The sequence below is a fragment of the Protopterus annectens genome, chromosome 2.part2, assembly GCF_019279795.1.
Source record: "Protopterus annectens isolate FY-2018-M chromosome 2.part2, PAN1.0, whole genome shotgun sequence".
In the NCBI taxonomy this organism is placed as follows: Eukaryota; Metazoa; Chordata; order Ceratodontiformes; family Protopteridae; genus Protopterus; species Protopterus annectens.
Window position 1 is genome coordinate 130,018,970 of NC_056730.1, and position 13,815 is coordinate 130,032,784.

Genomic DNA, 13,815 nt, shown 5'->3' on the forward strand with positions numbered 1-13,815 from the left:
TTTTGCAGAATGTCCAGATTTTTGCCTCATATGTCTGTTCATCATAAAAATGTTTTTTACTGACAAATCATTGGGATGATCTAAAGATTAAAATCACTAAATAATGACATGCATTTCAGACATCACATCCTTCAGAAAATGCATGCTAGTGCACATTTTGTTATTCTAGCAACTTTCTAAGTTTATGAGCAATATTTAAAACGTGTTCCTATTTTTGGGCCTTTGTCCCCCCCCCCCCCCCATTATATCAGGCTTTGTCCAGATTTCTTGCACTAAGAGTTTGGGAGGTATTTTATGTGTGGTTGGAGGTCTGTGCCTGTTTTTGGTCTGGTAGGACTTGGACTACTTCATAGTGCAGGATGAGAGGGAGTTTAGGGAACTCATCTGAGGAGTAATTCATAGACATGCAAATTACCAGACAATGCAATGTTGCTCATATTGGAATGTGCTTGAGTATAATTATTTAAACAGTGAAACAGAACAGAGTAGCTCAGCACATCAGTGCAGTGTGAAAGTTGTGCTTTTGTACCATTTTCCACAAATCCCTACTTTTCTATTTCTCTGCAAATGTGAAATATATATTTTTTTGTTTTTCTTTTTAAACACTGTAGCATAAAATTACAATTGTCTTTTTTCCATTAGAATTCAAAACACAGCTGTTCCTTTAGCTTTGAAATTAAAAGCATAATATTTGACAATTTAAGTAACTGTCATGATAAATTCTCTAGTGAATTTTGTGAGAAAATGTTCCACTCCTTCAGAGATACAGCTCTTTATATGTTGAGAGCAAAAATAAACAAAAGTAGTCTGTGGTTGTAGCACAGCCTTCATAAAATAGATAATAAAATGTCACAAATGTAGTCACTGACAAAGCTATGAGCAAAATACATTAAAACTGCTGCAAAATGGTCTGTGTAAAATACTTTCTTTAATTTGCACAATATTATTTGCTGAATTGTTATATATTTTGTTAGATTATATACATTACTTTTTTATAAAAATTTAGATCACATAAACTGTGCTGTAAATTCAGAGGTTGGAAGAATGTTAACAATAATGACATTATATCAAGCTTGGATCAACTCCTTGTAAAGCATAGTAGGTTAATCCTAAGGGGGTGGAACCAGACGCAGATGGAGAATTTAGAACATTTTGCCCTGAGGTATGTGATCCTGTTTCTGCTGTGACTCATGAATGTTGGTACAGTTTTGAGTTTTGTGAGTTATATAAGCAAGTGGAAATTATAAAGTGCTCTGTAGATGAATTTTAGGTCATTATGCTGTCCACAGTCATCTCTGAAAAGGGTCCTTAGACTAGCCTTCCTACCTAGTTAGCAAATAAATAAATATAAAATTTGAAATCACACATAAGAATGCAATGTCCTTGTCCAGTCAGATGTCTGCATCAACTAACCCTCCATGCTTTTCTGTACTGTTGACTGACTGTATGTTCCAATCTGTCTGAAGACCTTGAAGGCATTCCATATCATGGGATGTGAAAAGGCTGACTGAATTATAGATTCATAGTAGTTACTAGACATGAGGTCCAGGAGATCATTAAAGAGCCTAACCCAATATCTACAGAGCACTCTCTGGTTATGTGACTTGCTCAGGGTCACAGAGTAGGCAAATAGAGGCGTAGGGACTCAAATTCTGGAACACATGAAGCAGCTTGTTAACAGCTCATAGCCTTACCCCTTTTTGCTAATTGGCAGACTAGGAACAGATTGTTAACATACCAGAGTCTTACTTCTGTGATGTGCTATTCCCCTGAATGCTTCACATTAGTTAATGATCAATCTGTATTACATCCTCTTAATTTTACCAGTCAGAATTTAAATGATATTAATCATGAAGGGAAAATAAAAACTTGTTTGTGCAACCTATTACTGGCATTACCTAGAGCCAGAAAGTATGAAGTATCTCACCCTGGGGCATGGGTCTAGTTATTTTTTCTATTGTGTAATCATCTTAAATAATTTTCTTTTTTTGCAGTTTAAGCTTTGTCCATTAGAAGTCATCTTCTGACTTTCATATTAGAGAAACATATAAAAAAATGGATAGGTAGACACAAATTTACACCTGGGTTGTGTTGTACAGCCTTGCTTAATATTTGGAGGTAAGCTGTAATAAGTGTTTGAAAGAGGAGGCATGAAGTTTTAAGTGGGTCTATTTAAAATGGTTAGGGATCTTATGGTCCTTGTGATTGCTTTCCTAGTCTTGTTCCTATGTTGCTATGCTAAGCACTTTTACTTTACTCAATGTCCTATAGACTCCTGAGGGGTGGATTGTGCCTTTCCTTCGAGGCCGTTATATACCTAGTAGTCCAGTATCTCAATTAATCAAAACGATCCCACTGATACTAGGATCAGAGATCTGAAACTATATCAACAAATGAATAAAACATAGTGGATAAATATATTTGTTATGCTATACCTTTTCTACATCTGGAATATATTTCCATTCCAAATTAAGCAATATGCTATATTATAGTCCTACAAATGGGAACTAGCTTGAAAGATCTAGTCTTTCTAGAAAAAGGAGGCAAGGTTTAAGGGTGGGGAGTATCAAGGCATAAATGGCTAAAAGGCTGAGTTGCGTTGTGTTTCCTGTGACCCCCTCTTTGGAACACCTCCAGAATTAAGTATCTTTTTCTGTCCCATAAACTTTCTATCATTATACATGCACTGATAATTTTCTACAGTTTGAACTATGGTAGTTTCCTTTACTTTGTCCTGTGTGATTGTGACTTCAAGATCTTACACCAGAAGCAGAATTCTGCAGCCAGCTTTTGATTAATGTACTTTGGTCCATCCATTGTACCCCTCCTCTACAGGACCTGAATTGGGTGCCATTTGTTGACAGATACTTCTTTTCACATACTGAGCTTTGCACCATTTGGAGTTACCCAATTTAACGATAGTTGCTGATTACTGACTCTGCCCTGTCAGAGTAGGACTACTGGTGATTCCCAAGACATGCTTGGAATTGTCTGGTTTGCATTAATTTTCCAACCTACTGCCTCTCCTATTTCATTCTCTGCTTCTTTTATTAAGGACATGTGACAGTGTTGCCCTGTTTTAGAAGGCCTATTAAGGTCCATTTGTTTTCTCAGGTCCATTGCATTGTTCCCAAATCATGTTTTATATTTATATTTTATTTATTTATTTATAGACATTTTATTATTGGAAAAGACTGACAGGGTAGGAGCCTATTTTCAACAGAGGCCTGGGGAGAAAGTCTCCAGAGTATTACAAAGACGTTTAAGAATAATAAATTTACAGTTTTTTAAAAAATACAAAAAACACAGTTTAAATAATTATACCAAATTAGACATAATATAAAAACAGTGAATAAGAATAGATATGATAGATAGAAGTTGTATGGCAGTGACCTAATAGAGAAATTTAGCCAGTTTATAGAGAAATTAAAGGTTAAGTTAGTATAATACAAACAGGAATTGCAATATAAAGTGAGAAAAAAGCAGGGCTATTGTATAATTAGAGAGAAAGCTGTGGAGAGAAATTAATAGAAACAAGGAAGCAAGTGAAGAAGGGAGAGTAAGGAGATATAAGGTATAAATAAGTGTTTGTCCACATTTAGGGATATAGTTTACCCTTGTATTGAGCAAGAGCAGAGACAGCTTTTGGCAAGAAAGTCTTTCAGAATAGCTTTGAGGGATGGATAGAGATACGAGGTTCTAGGCCTTAGGAACATGGTATGAGTACAGACAATGCCCAGCAGATTTGATAGGTTTGAGGACAGAGAGGAGTTTTTGGTCATTGGATCATAATGACTAACTCTGGACATAATTATGTAGAATGTTATTTAGTGCTGGACAAGCAGATGGATGGTGGTAAGAAGATGTGTATATGCTTGTTGATGGCGTAGTTCTAACCAATTTCGGCTTTTTAGTGCTATGCAGTGGTGGGCTCTGAAATGGGGTATTTGGTGCAAATTTATCAGCTTTGTTATATCATTGTTCAAGTTTTGATTTTTGTGATGTATAAAGGTTAGTCAAGATGGAAGCACCATAAAGAAGTGTGGAGAGGAGATAAGTAGTGGCAAGTGTAGCTTTAGTTGTGTCAATTTTTTCGCATATAAAGCATCACTAGTTTTTTATGAGTTTTTCTTATGCAATGTTGTATATGCTCATACACTATCATCCCCAATAATTTACTATGAGAAGTGATTTCAGTGGCTGTGTTATCAAGAGAAAAGACTTTAAATGTTGTTTTTTCATTGGAGAGCTATTTGCGGAAAAAAATAGCAGTTTGTTTTTTTAGGGTTGATCATAAGTTGTGAGTCACAAAGCTATGTTTCTGTTGCTGTTAAAGCTTCTTGAGTAAGTTTTTGGAGGTGTGCCATGTTGTCAGATGTGCAAATGAGTGTGGAGTTGTGTGTGTACTGTGTTAGGGAAGCCTGTTATGTGGAAGGTGTTGGTGAGAATGTTAAAGAGGAGAGGACCAAGGATAGAGTGTTGTGGTACACTGGTGGTAACTGGGAGGTATGGAGAGAGGGCAGAGTGCGATTTTACTGATTGATACCTATTGGATAGGTAGCTTTTGAAACGTGGGGGGGCTTAGAGAAATCTAATGAGGACATTTGAATTAGACGTTTGCTATGATAAAATGTGTTGAAGGCTTTAGACAAATCTGGAAATAAGGAAGAGACCAGTGTTAGTACTGTGGGAAGGATGGAAACCATGTTGTATGGAGGATAGGATTCTTCCTGCAGAAAATAGTTTAGCAATTGTTTTTGAATACATTTTTCAAGTATTTTGGAAAGGGGGGATAAAATTGCTATAGGTCTAAAGATAATAATGTCTGTTAAATTCCCTCCTTTGTACAGATAGATAATGTGTTACTTTTTCCAGAAAGAGGGAATGTGGATTCCTGGATTGACCTATTTATAAGGATTGAGACAGGGCAGGCGATGCTATTGGCTGAAACCAAATAAATTCACAATAGATGTAGGGGAGTTAGTGTTTATGTCCAACCAAATGACATTCACATCACCTAGTAGTGGTATTTCTTGTGAGACTGTTCTGGATTTCCAGTGTAGGATATCTTCCAGTATAGCTGTATAGTCACTAGGAAGGAAGTAAAGAACAGTAATACATATTTGTTTATAATTGTTTAATTTCAGGAAATTTATAAGAAACTCTGCTGAAATGAATTTTGGTATTGGTTTGTTGTAAGGGGAAATATGGTAGTTGTTGGGAAATATTAAAGCAATACCTCCAGTTTTCCTCTGCATATGGTCATTGCAGATGATATTTTAGCTGGGATTTGTAATTCTGGATTAGTTTATGCTTGGTTTAAACCAAGTTTCAGTTGCAATGAGAATATCAGGCATGTGTTGGGTTATCCAGGCATGTTGATCAGCAATTGTATTTGTTATGCTTCTAATGTTTATGGCAGCAAAAGTTAGATGACTGGGGCTGTGGGATGACCGTTGTAGGATTAGTGTAGTGTGTGGAAGAGAACTGCCTTGATGGTCATTGTGATAGGTTAGGCCGGGATTAGGGTGAATGTCTCCTCCATGATGGATATTAGTATACTGGGGAATTCTTGATACTTGTTTTTTGGAGAATATTTTGGTTTGAGTTAAAATGGAATTTATCAGTTTATATTTGGAGTAAAGGTGAAGGGGGTCATTAAATAGGTTTGGTCTGGTGTGTGGAGAGTGTAAGGATGAAGTATGAATAGGTGGTTGGGACAGAGTTGGAGATAAATTAAGAGCTCTTATAGAGCCATGGGAGGATGAAAGATGGCCAAGTAGGAGGAGAAGAATAGAGGATAAGCTGATTGGTAGCATGATTAAGTAAAAAGATCCACGTGTTATAGTAGGCAGGTAGTGGGGAAGTAGGAATCAAGGAGGAAAAATAAGTTGTAGGGATGAATGATAGATAGTGGTGGAGGAGTTTGAAACCTGATAGAGGGTAGGAAGGAAAAAGTATTTTCTATGAAGAGATTTAGGCTGCCTAATATTTTCTTTGGAATATAAGGAACGGGGGCTTAAAAGGTTTCAGCTTGCGAATGTGAGTAAAATAGGAAGAAGTGAGGGTTCATTTTGGGAAAAGCACAAGATACAATGTAGAATAGATAGGTGCCATTAGGCAGGGTGTGACTATGCATGTATATAGAGCAAAGCAGTATGGGAAGGCAAAAGGTAGATGGGAATGGTGCTAAAAGATTAAATGGAAGTGGGAATAAGGAGTCCTAAACAAGCTGTGGCACGGTATTTTAGGAGTCACGTGCTATGCTGCAGGCATAAAGGACTTCTTGGCACATAAATTCTTCCCAGGCTACTCGCTCACTCATCCTCCCATCTGCTTTAATGATAATGCAGGGCTTCTTACGTCCACTCTAGTTCTTTCTAGATGTGAAAGTTTCTGGATACAGTCCAGTTTGCCTTGAGGGAATCTTATTTCAGGTTAGTTCTTTTTTCTTTCTCTTAAGATACTTTTTGTCACCCTTATCACAAAATCATAATTTGCATTTTGTTTTTTTTATCTCTGTGGCATCACTAATATCTGTCAAATCTTGCTTTTTCTTTTGACTAGTTTTCTTTCTGCCTAATTTGGGGAATTTTTCCTCTGTTTTAAGTTCACAACAGTCATTCTAAGTCCTGTTTCAAAATTACTGCTTTTATCTGACAGTGCATTCACAAAATGGAAGCATATTTTGAATTTTGAGTGTAAAGATTGTACATATGGTAGTTTAGAGTACAGTAGTTAGGCTTTAACTGCATTAGAGTAACCAAAATATCTGTTTCCTAGAAATGTATAGTCATCAAAGAACTGTGCAATCATTTTTCTGTTATACGGACCCTCTTGACATAAGTGTTATTAGTAGTGTCAATCCCTTTCAGTTTCAGAGTATGCATAATCTATAATATTCTACATATTTATGTTATTCTTGTATGCCTGTGCCATATATCTCATCCATGTTTTTAAAGAGTTAACTGACCAGCCCATTTTCTTGATTAACAAATGTAAAAGGCATCAGCCAATTAACAAATTGATCAATCTATACATAAGCAAAATATCTCCTAAATATGCTTAGTTTTACATTTGTAAAGGTGTATTTCCTCCTTTTACCTGCTTGCAACAATGTTAAACGATTTGTTTTCCAGGTTGCATAGTCTTGGTACCAGTGGCTTTGCCAGTTGAAAAGTTGACAGTATTTCCTCCTGAGTAAATTCTTTAATTTTTTTTACAGGATGAGTGTAAATACTTTGGAGTTTTTATATATTTGGATGTTTCCCTCTTACCTTTTTTAGGCTTGTATAATATATTTACAACTTTATTCCCCAGCATACAGTATCTTGATGCTACTTATCTCAGTCACTGAGATAAGAATCTGGGGTACCATTTCTTTATTATCAGATCTGCCTATGTGAGCTGTATACATACTATGAGGTACTTAAGTACAAAGCATTTCACCAGGAAGTATATGTTGAAGGCAGCATATGGCTAGTTGGTAGGATCTTTCTTTTGAAGAAAGCTGCAGAAGACTAAGCTCTACTTCATTTCCCTTGTCTTGAAAATCTTTTTTCAGGTCTGCTGTCTGTCTCTCTCTCCTTTTTTGGGCCAATATCTTTGTATGTATTTTTTTCACATTGATCTGTGCTTCAAGCCACTCACTTAACAGCTATATAACCTAAACAAGGGTTTACTTCAAGACAGTGGCTTTGACAGTGATGAGGTTATGTTTCCTTCCATATCTTGATGGTTTCTTGTGAAAATAAAATCATGATGTTTATGGCAGGATTAGGCACCCTTGGCTTCTGTGCTCATTTCTACCCTGTTGAATGCATATATCTTATAACTGTTTAAAAGGGAGTCAGTCTGAGTTGTATTCCTCCAGAGACTATTCCTTATATTGGGCAGCAGTGTATGGTGTCAGCCTTCCCTGGCACCTGTCATTATTGTACACCTTCTACAAAGTGCTAGTTTACCTTCTTGCTGACATCACTCTGATGTATGCCTCTACCATAGAGTTGTTATTGCAGGCATCATTCTCCTATGTCACAGGCTAGTCCTACTCCAGCTACATTCAGAAGTGCCCTCTGCACAGGTGTCAGTTTTAATGCCTGTCAGGTGAATATCATCCCTCTGGTATCAGTGTACTAGACCTTTGACCCTGTGATACCATGTATGCGCTATGCAGTTGTCAGCCTCCAATGTTTGTCAGACAAATATCGCTCTTTGTGAACTTGGCTTACTAGATGTTTAGTGCTCATGTGCCAGTGTCTCTAAATTTAGTAATTTGAAGCATACAGATGGTGTATTTCACACCACTGTTGGGCATCACTGCATGTCAGACTCAGGCCTGCTTCTTTGATGTTACTGCTGTAGGCATCTTCCCATAAAGACTCCAGAACCTTTTAATATCTATATTTGATCTGTCATTTCTCTGTCCTGTAATCTCTGTAACAGTGAGGTGAAAGTCTGCCTTGTTCACCATTATGGTCTCAGTATAACTACATAGAGATAAACCTTGCAGAGAATGGTAGAGTTCCAATTTAGGTGGAATGACATGGATGAAGCTGTTCTTCTATTTGAATATTCTGTTTATCTGATAGCCTTTTAAGAGATCATACCAACCTTATATCACAACTGTGAGAGAGGATATTAAAAGTCCAGCAATTGCAAAAGATATAAATCAGCTCTGACTGTAATATATCATTTTATGATACCTGCTATTACTCATTTAAACTATATTTAAATTGGGGCAACTCCCCTTGTACCACTTGATATGAAGGTCTGATCAATCACATCCCCAATAACTATATATATTAACACAAAAGTTACTGCATGTTTTAGTAGGAGAATCTTAGGAAAAGCAGAGGTTTTGCAACTTCAAACTTAGTATATATTCCCCATATCTGCCACAATATTATCATAATTCTGAGGATGGGAGTTATGTTTCTCTGAATTACAGGGAGCTTATTATATCACCTTTTGATGTGAGGTTGTGCCCAGTGTCCAAATGATCACTTTTATCCTTATCTAAATGCACTATTGGACTGCAGAACAGAAGATGTTATGTTGGATAGCCCTCCCTTTCTAGACAGTCATAGTGTATGGCAGTGACCATTCGACTTTTGACAGTCTCAATTCTATATGAGTAAATTACAGATCTAAGAGATAACAGCACATAGACAGTGGGAGGACATGGAAAATCCACACAGAAGACCCTATCCAACTAGGGTTGCCAGGTGTCCGGTTTTCAGTCAAATTGTCCGGTTACAAAAAAAATCATCAAAACCGGACTAGTGAAGTCCATTTTTTTTTTTTTTTTTTGCAGTCAGGAGTTAAGAACTGAAAAGTGAAAATTGAAAACATTATAAACATACTATATATGCAATGCAGACTGTGCAATGCCAATTACCGCAGCCCGTGTTGTTCTCTCCCCTTTTCCTTTAAGTATGGTCGATCGTCGGCACGGCTTGTTATTATCAGTCATCAATCAGCTGCTGTGCTCATCATGCGTGCGTGCTTATTCCACCATTCACTGATTTCACTCCGGTGTGGAATGGAATAATCGCGCAGAAATTTTAAGCAGCACAGTTTGTGATTGAAGAGCAGCAAGAAGACTAAGAGCCAAGACTAGGGGGTGTGTCTTTATATGTTACCTAATTTATTAATCAGTCAGTCACTTAAGTAAGTTAAGAAATCCAGCCAAAAAAAATGAACAAATGGCTAGGAACAAAACTTACAGTGATGAGAGGATGAAACAGACCAGTGGATTGCATTGTTAATTGGCAGTGTACTGTGTATAAAACACACAAGAGACAAGGAGAGATGAGTTAGATATGCAGGCTGAAATGACAGCGGTTTAGGTTACAGCACAAAAGGGTCTTGGCAAAATCTTGTGTGTTGCTGGGTATGCTTCTAACACAACGGAAAGCAATTTTGGGGTAATGGGTGAGTGTTTCCTGATTGAGTAGTTAGTGGGTGCGCCAGCAGAGAGATGTGGTTATTTAACCAGGTAATCATTTCCCTATTAGGAAAATGGATCGTGTTTCCCTGGAGCGAATTTAAGGAGAAGAACACCTTGCTTCTACTGACGTAATCTCCAAAAAAGAAGTGGTGGGAAAAAAGTGATGAAATGACAGAGAGATGACTGTTGAATTGCAGTCTGTACTAAGGTCAGTTTTCGTTTTTGGCATGCCAGGCAAAAGGGGAGGTCAGAGCAAGGTGATCCTCCTTTACCCGATGTAACACTGTCCAAAGTACACTCCATATTACTACATTTTTTTCTGCAGTATTACTGTTTTGCATGCCAGCATGGAAAGGCTTATTAGGGAATTGGCAAGGCTGAAGGAATAGTCACCATTGTGGCAACTAATGTTTAATGAAATGAAGTGCAGATAATGCTATCATAGGTGGGAAGAAGATGATAAGGACACAGTGGGAAAAAGAACAAGTACTAACAGTAGTGTAGTTATAAAAGGGACATAGAAATAACTATTTCCAGTGACCTTAAAGGAAGCAAGCCATTTGTTAAGCAAACTAGGGGAATGGCATCTTGTATTATTAGGTGAAAAAAAACTTTAAGGTATTTTCCCAATCCTAAGAAGTAATGAGACCCCATTCAGTACTAACTTCCATTCTGAACATCCCCATTTCCCCTATAACTTAGAGATCTAGAAAATGGCAATTAAAGTATTATACATTCCATAATAGAAACCATATGAACAGAGATTGCAACAAAGCATTACATGGTATGACTGTGAGAATTCAAAAAGGCACAGTAGATGAGAAGAGAATTCCATTTTCTCCTCTGAGTTAAAATAATAAAGTAGAGGGTGTGTGGGAGGTGCAACCCCCCACATCCACATGGGGGGTGTAAGTGGGCACAGCCCCCCTGCATTACGCTTTGTCTTTGAATCGAAGTTTGAAAATCAGCGAATCTGATCGAATTTCGATTTTGCTGATTTTCAAACTTTGGTGCAGATCGGACTGACGATTTTCATCATTCCGGTTCGCACAAAGGGCCATTCAGTAGGTTGATTTTCAACCTTTTAAAGGTAAACCTCTGAAGAACAGTATCAGAACCATTATATCCAAAGATTTAAATTTTGCTTGTGACATAAATAGGCCATGTGATGTTGATGAGACACAAATGCGTCTCAGATAGGGTCCCCATGCACTGGAACAAGCTTCCCATTCATGTGAAGCAGAGTCCATCCCTAGGCTAGCCCTATTTAAGCATAACGTTGAGTCTTTGAACAATAGGTAGGAAATTGGAAATCACCCTGTTGCCATTGCCAGTGCCACTTATCTGTTTTTTTCTGGACTATCCACACAAATCGAATCAATTCTCTGCTCTGGACTGGTAGTCAGGAAATTGGGAAAACACTGTACAAACTCCATTTTTCTGTTTCACAAAAAGAAACAGACTATCAGTGTTTGTTACAATTGTCTGATTTACTATGCTTTTTTTACAGAAAAGCATAGTAAATCGGCTGAAAGCAGGCATCCGGAACAAAGAGGGTGTTCCCATCAGCTGATGTCACGGTGATGTCACAAAATGGGTGCGGCATTGATGGGAGAGTGGGTGGGAATGGGTGGAGTTATGGGTGATGCGAGGGGCTGGACCTTAGTCCGGTTTTAGCCACAAAGAAATCTGGCATCCCTATATCCAACCCCAGAAACAGAAAGACAGAAAGCCAAAGCCAAGCATTGTAAGGCAGCAATCCTGTCAAATGAAATACATTTCTCACTAGATGGTGAGAAGTGGAATGATAATTTATCTAGATAGTGACTGCAATGCATACATGTTGTTAATTTATTCAAGCACTTGCCAAGTCCTCTTTTCATCAGAATACACAGCTATGCAAATTCATGAATCTGAAAATAATACATATAGCAGTTACCCAACAGATGTATTTATTTATTTGGGTCTCTGTTGAAATGTTGGCATTCGAAATGCCAAATGCTGACAAGTCGAAAAAATAAAGACTGAAAAACTGGAAGAAGAATGATTCTCGAAGGTTGCTCTTCTCCTTTAAACTTCTTTTCTGCAGGAGGGGCAAGCTCCCTGCACCCCCTGATGTGGGGGACCTTGAACATATATATAACAACTCCAAGATCATCATCTTACCTTGGAGAAATGCTCAGAGAAATGGTCATATTGGACTTGTCCATTTTTTGACCAGTCAGTCTCTATTTCAGCACTCACTGTATCGGGTCACAGCATTTCAAATGGTTAACTATTTATTTTTTATTGTATATATGCTTTTGGTCCTGTTCTTCCCGTTGACCATGTAATCCTCATCCCATGCCCTTTAAGTCCATTCATTCTTCCTTGTTCCTAGCATTCAGAAATGCAGACAAGAGTAGCCAGGGCTGGCAGTTTTATTCACTGGAGGATAAGAGATTCTTATATGTTTTAATTCTTGACTCCATCTCCCGATAAGGCAGTGGGCATGGTGCAGTTTCCACAATATTGAGTGTATTGTGGACTCAGGCTTCTAATTTTTTTTTTTGCAGAGCTAGAGTGTTGCATTCACTGTGTGGGTTCCTGTCCTATCCCCAAGTCCTGCCTTCACACATGGAATACGCATCTAATGGTTTCAATAGAGTAGAGCTACTACAGGAGGACAAATATAAATTCTAACCTCTTAGCCAGGTAAGCCACTGTTGGCTGGTCTCCCCTTCTATCTATGGCCATTACCTCCACTGCTTCAGTTATCTCAGGTATAATTTTAGCTCCACTTATCTCTGCCACAGAACTGGGAAACCACTGATCAATTTTATGATGTCTTCAAAAGTTGTGTTATGTTTCTTTAAGTTCATGTATAAATCAGAACTGACCCTGAGGCTTTGACTTGCAGTAGTATGGCACAGTTTATTATAGCTTACGTGTATATATACAGTAAATAATTTTTTTCTGTCAGGTAGCATATTGCTATCTGTCGGAAATCATTCAAGTTTTAATCCTTGCTGGACAGCTAAAATGCTTTTGTAAATTATTATTATTGGATACTGAGCCCTTTTGGGGGGGGGGGGGGTTGTATTGTTTCATTTTATGAGTTTTACATTCCACTTTTTAAGAAACATTTTTATACATCTTTCTTATATTATTTAATGTTATCACTATATTTGGCTATGCTTCAAGAAAATGGGTTCATGTTGTCACCTCTGCCTTGCTGAAAAAAACAAAACTACATAACATTATAACATTGTCCCCAAGAATCATTTTCAGGTAACATGTGTAAGCAACTAATTTATTTCTTCCAAAGTATACTCCAGCACAGGTTAGAAGCAGTGAACACATACCTCTTCGGTATTACTCTAAGGATTATGCAGCTTCAGACTGTCTCTAATTTCATAACATGCTTTTTATAGTAAGAAATGAATTCCTATTAGATATTACAATATTAGAAAAATAAATAAAATTCTTATTTGTCAGCCATTATTCTGTTAGACAGTAAATAAAGTTGTAACTTAGAAGTGTGCAATCATAAGACTAATAAAAAGCATGCAGAGCATTACTAGATTCATTTTTTACCTACCATCTGCTATGCAAGAGAGATTCACATGTAATACAGACTTGATGTCCTTCAATCCTAGCTGTAAATGACAACAGTAATGACAAGCATGTATAGCTGCTTACAGATATCAGAAAATTGTCAGGAATGCATTCAACTTGAGAGAAAAGTCCCAGGCCAGCAGATGCAGTAAGCTGATTATCGCACAACTAACAAATTGTAACTAATTCTCTTTATGTAAAATTCTCAGGTTACTTGTAAGTACGGTATGAACAAGTGAGCATTAAGGTAAAGTGTTGCTAAAAAC

General features: G+C 37.4%; 1 protein-coding gene across 2 annotated transcripts in view; it reads left to right on the forward strand.

Moving 5' to 3' along the window:
- The window catches only part of RAB3C (RAB3C, member RAS oncogene family), a 1,959,298-nt gene that overhangs the window by 97,058 nt on the left and 1,848,425 nt on the right, over positions 1 to 13,815 (forward strand). The window lies entirely within an intron of this gene.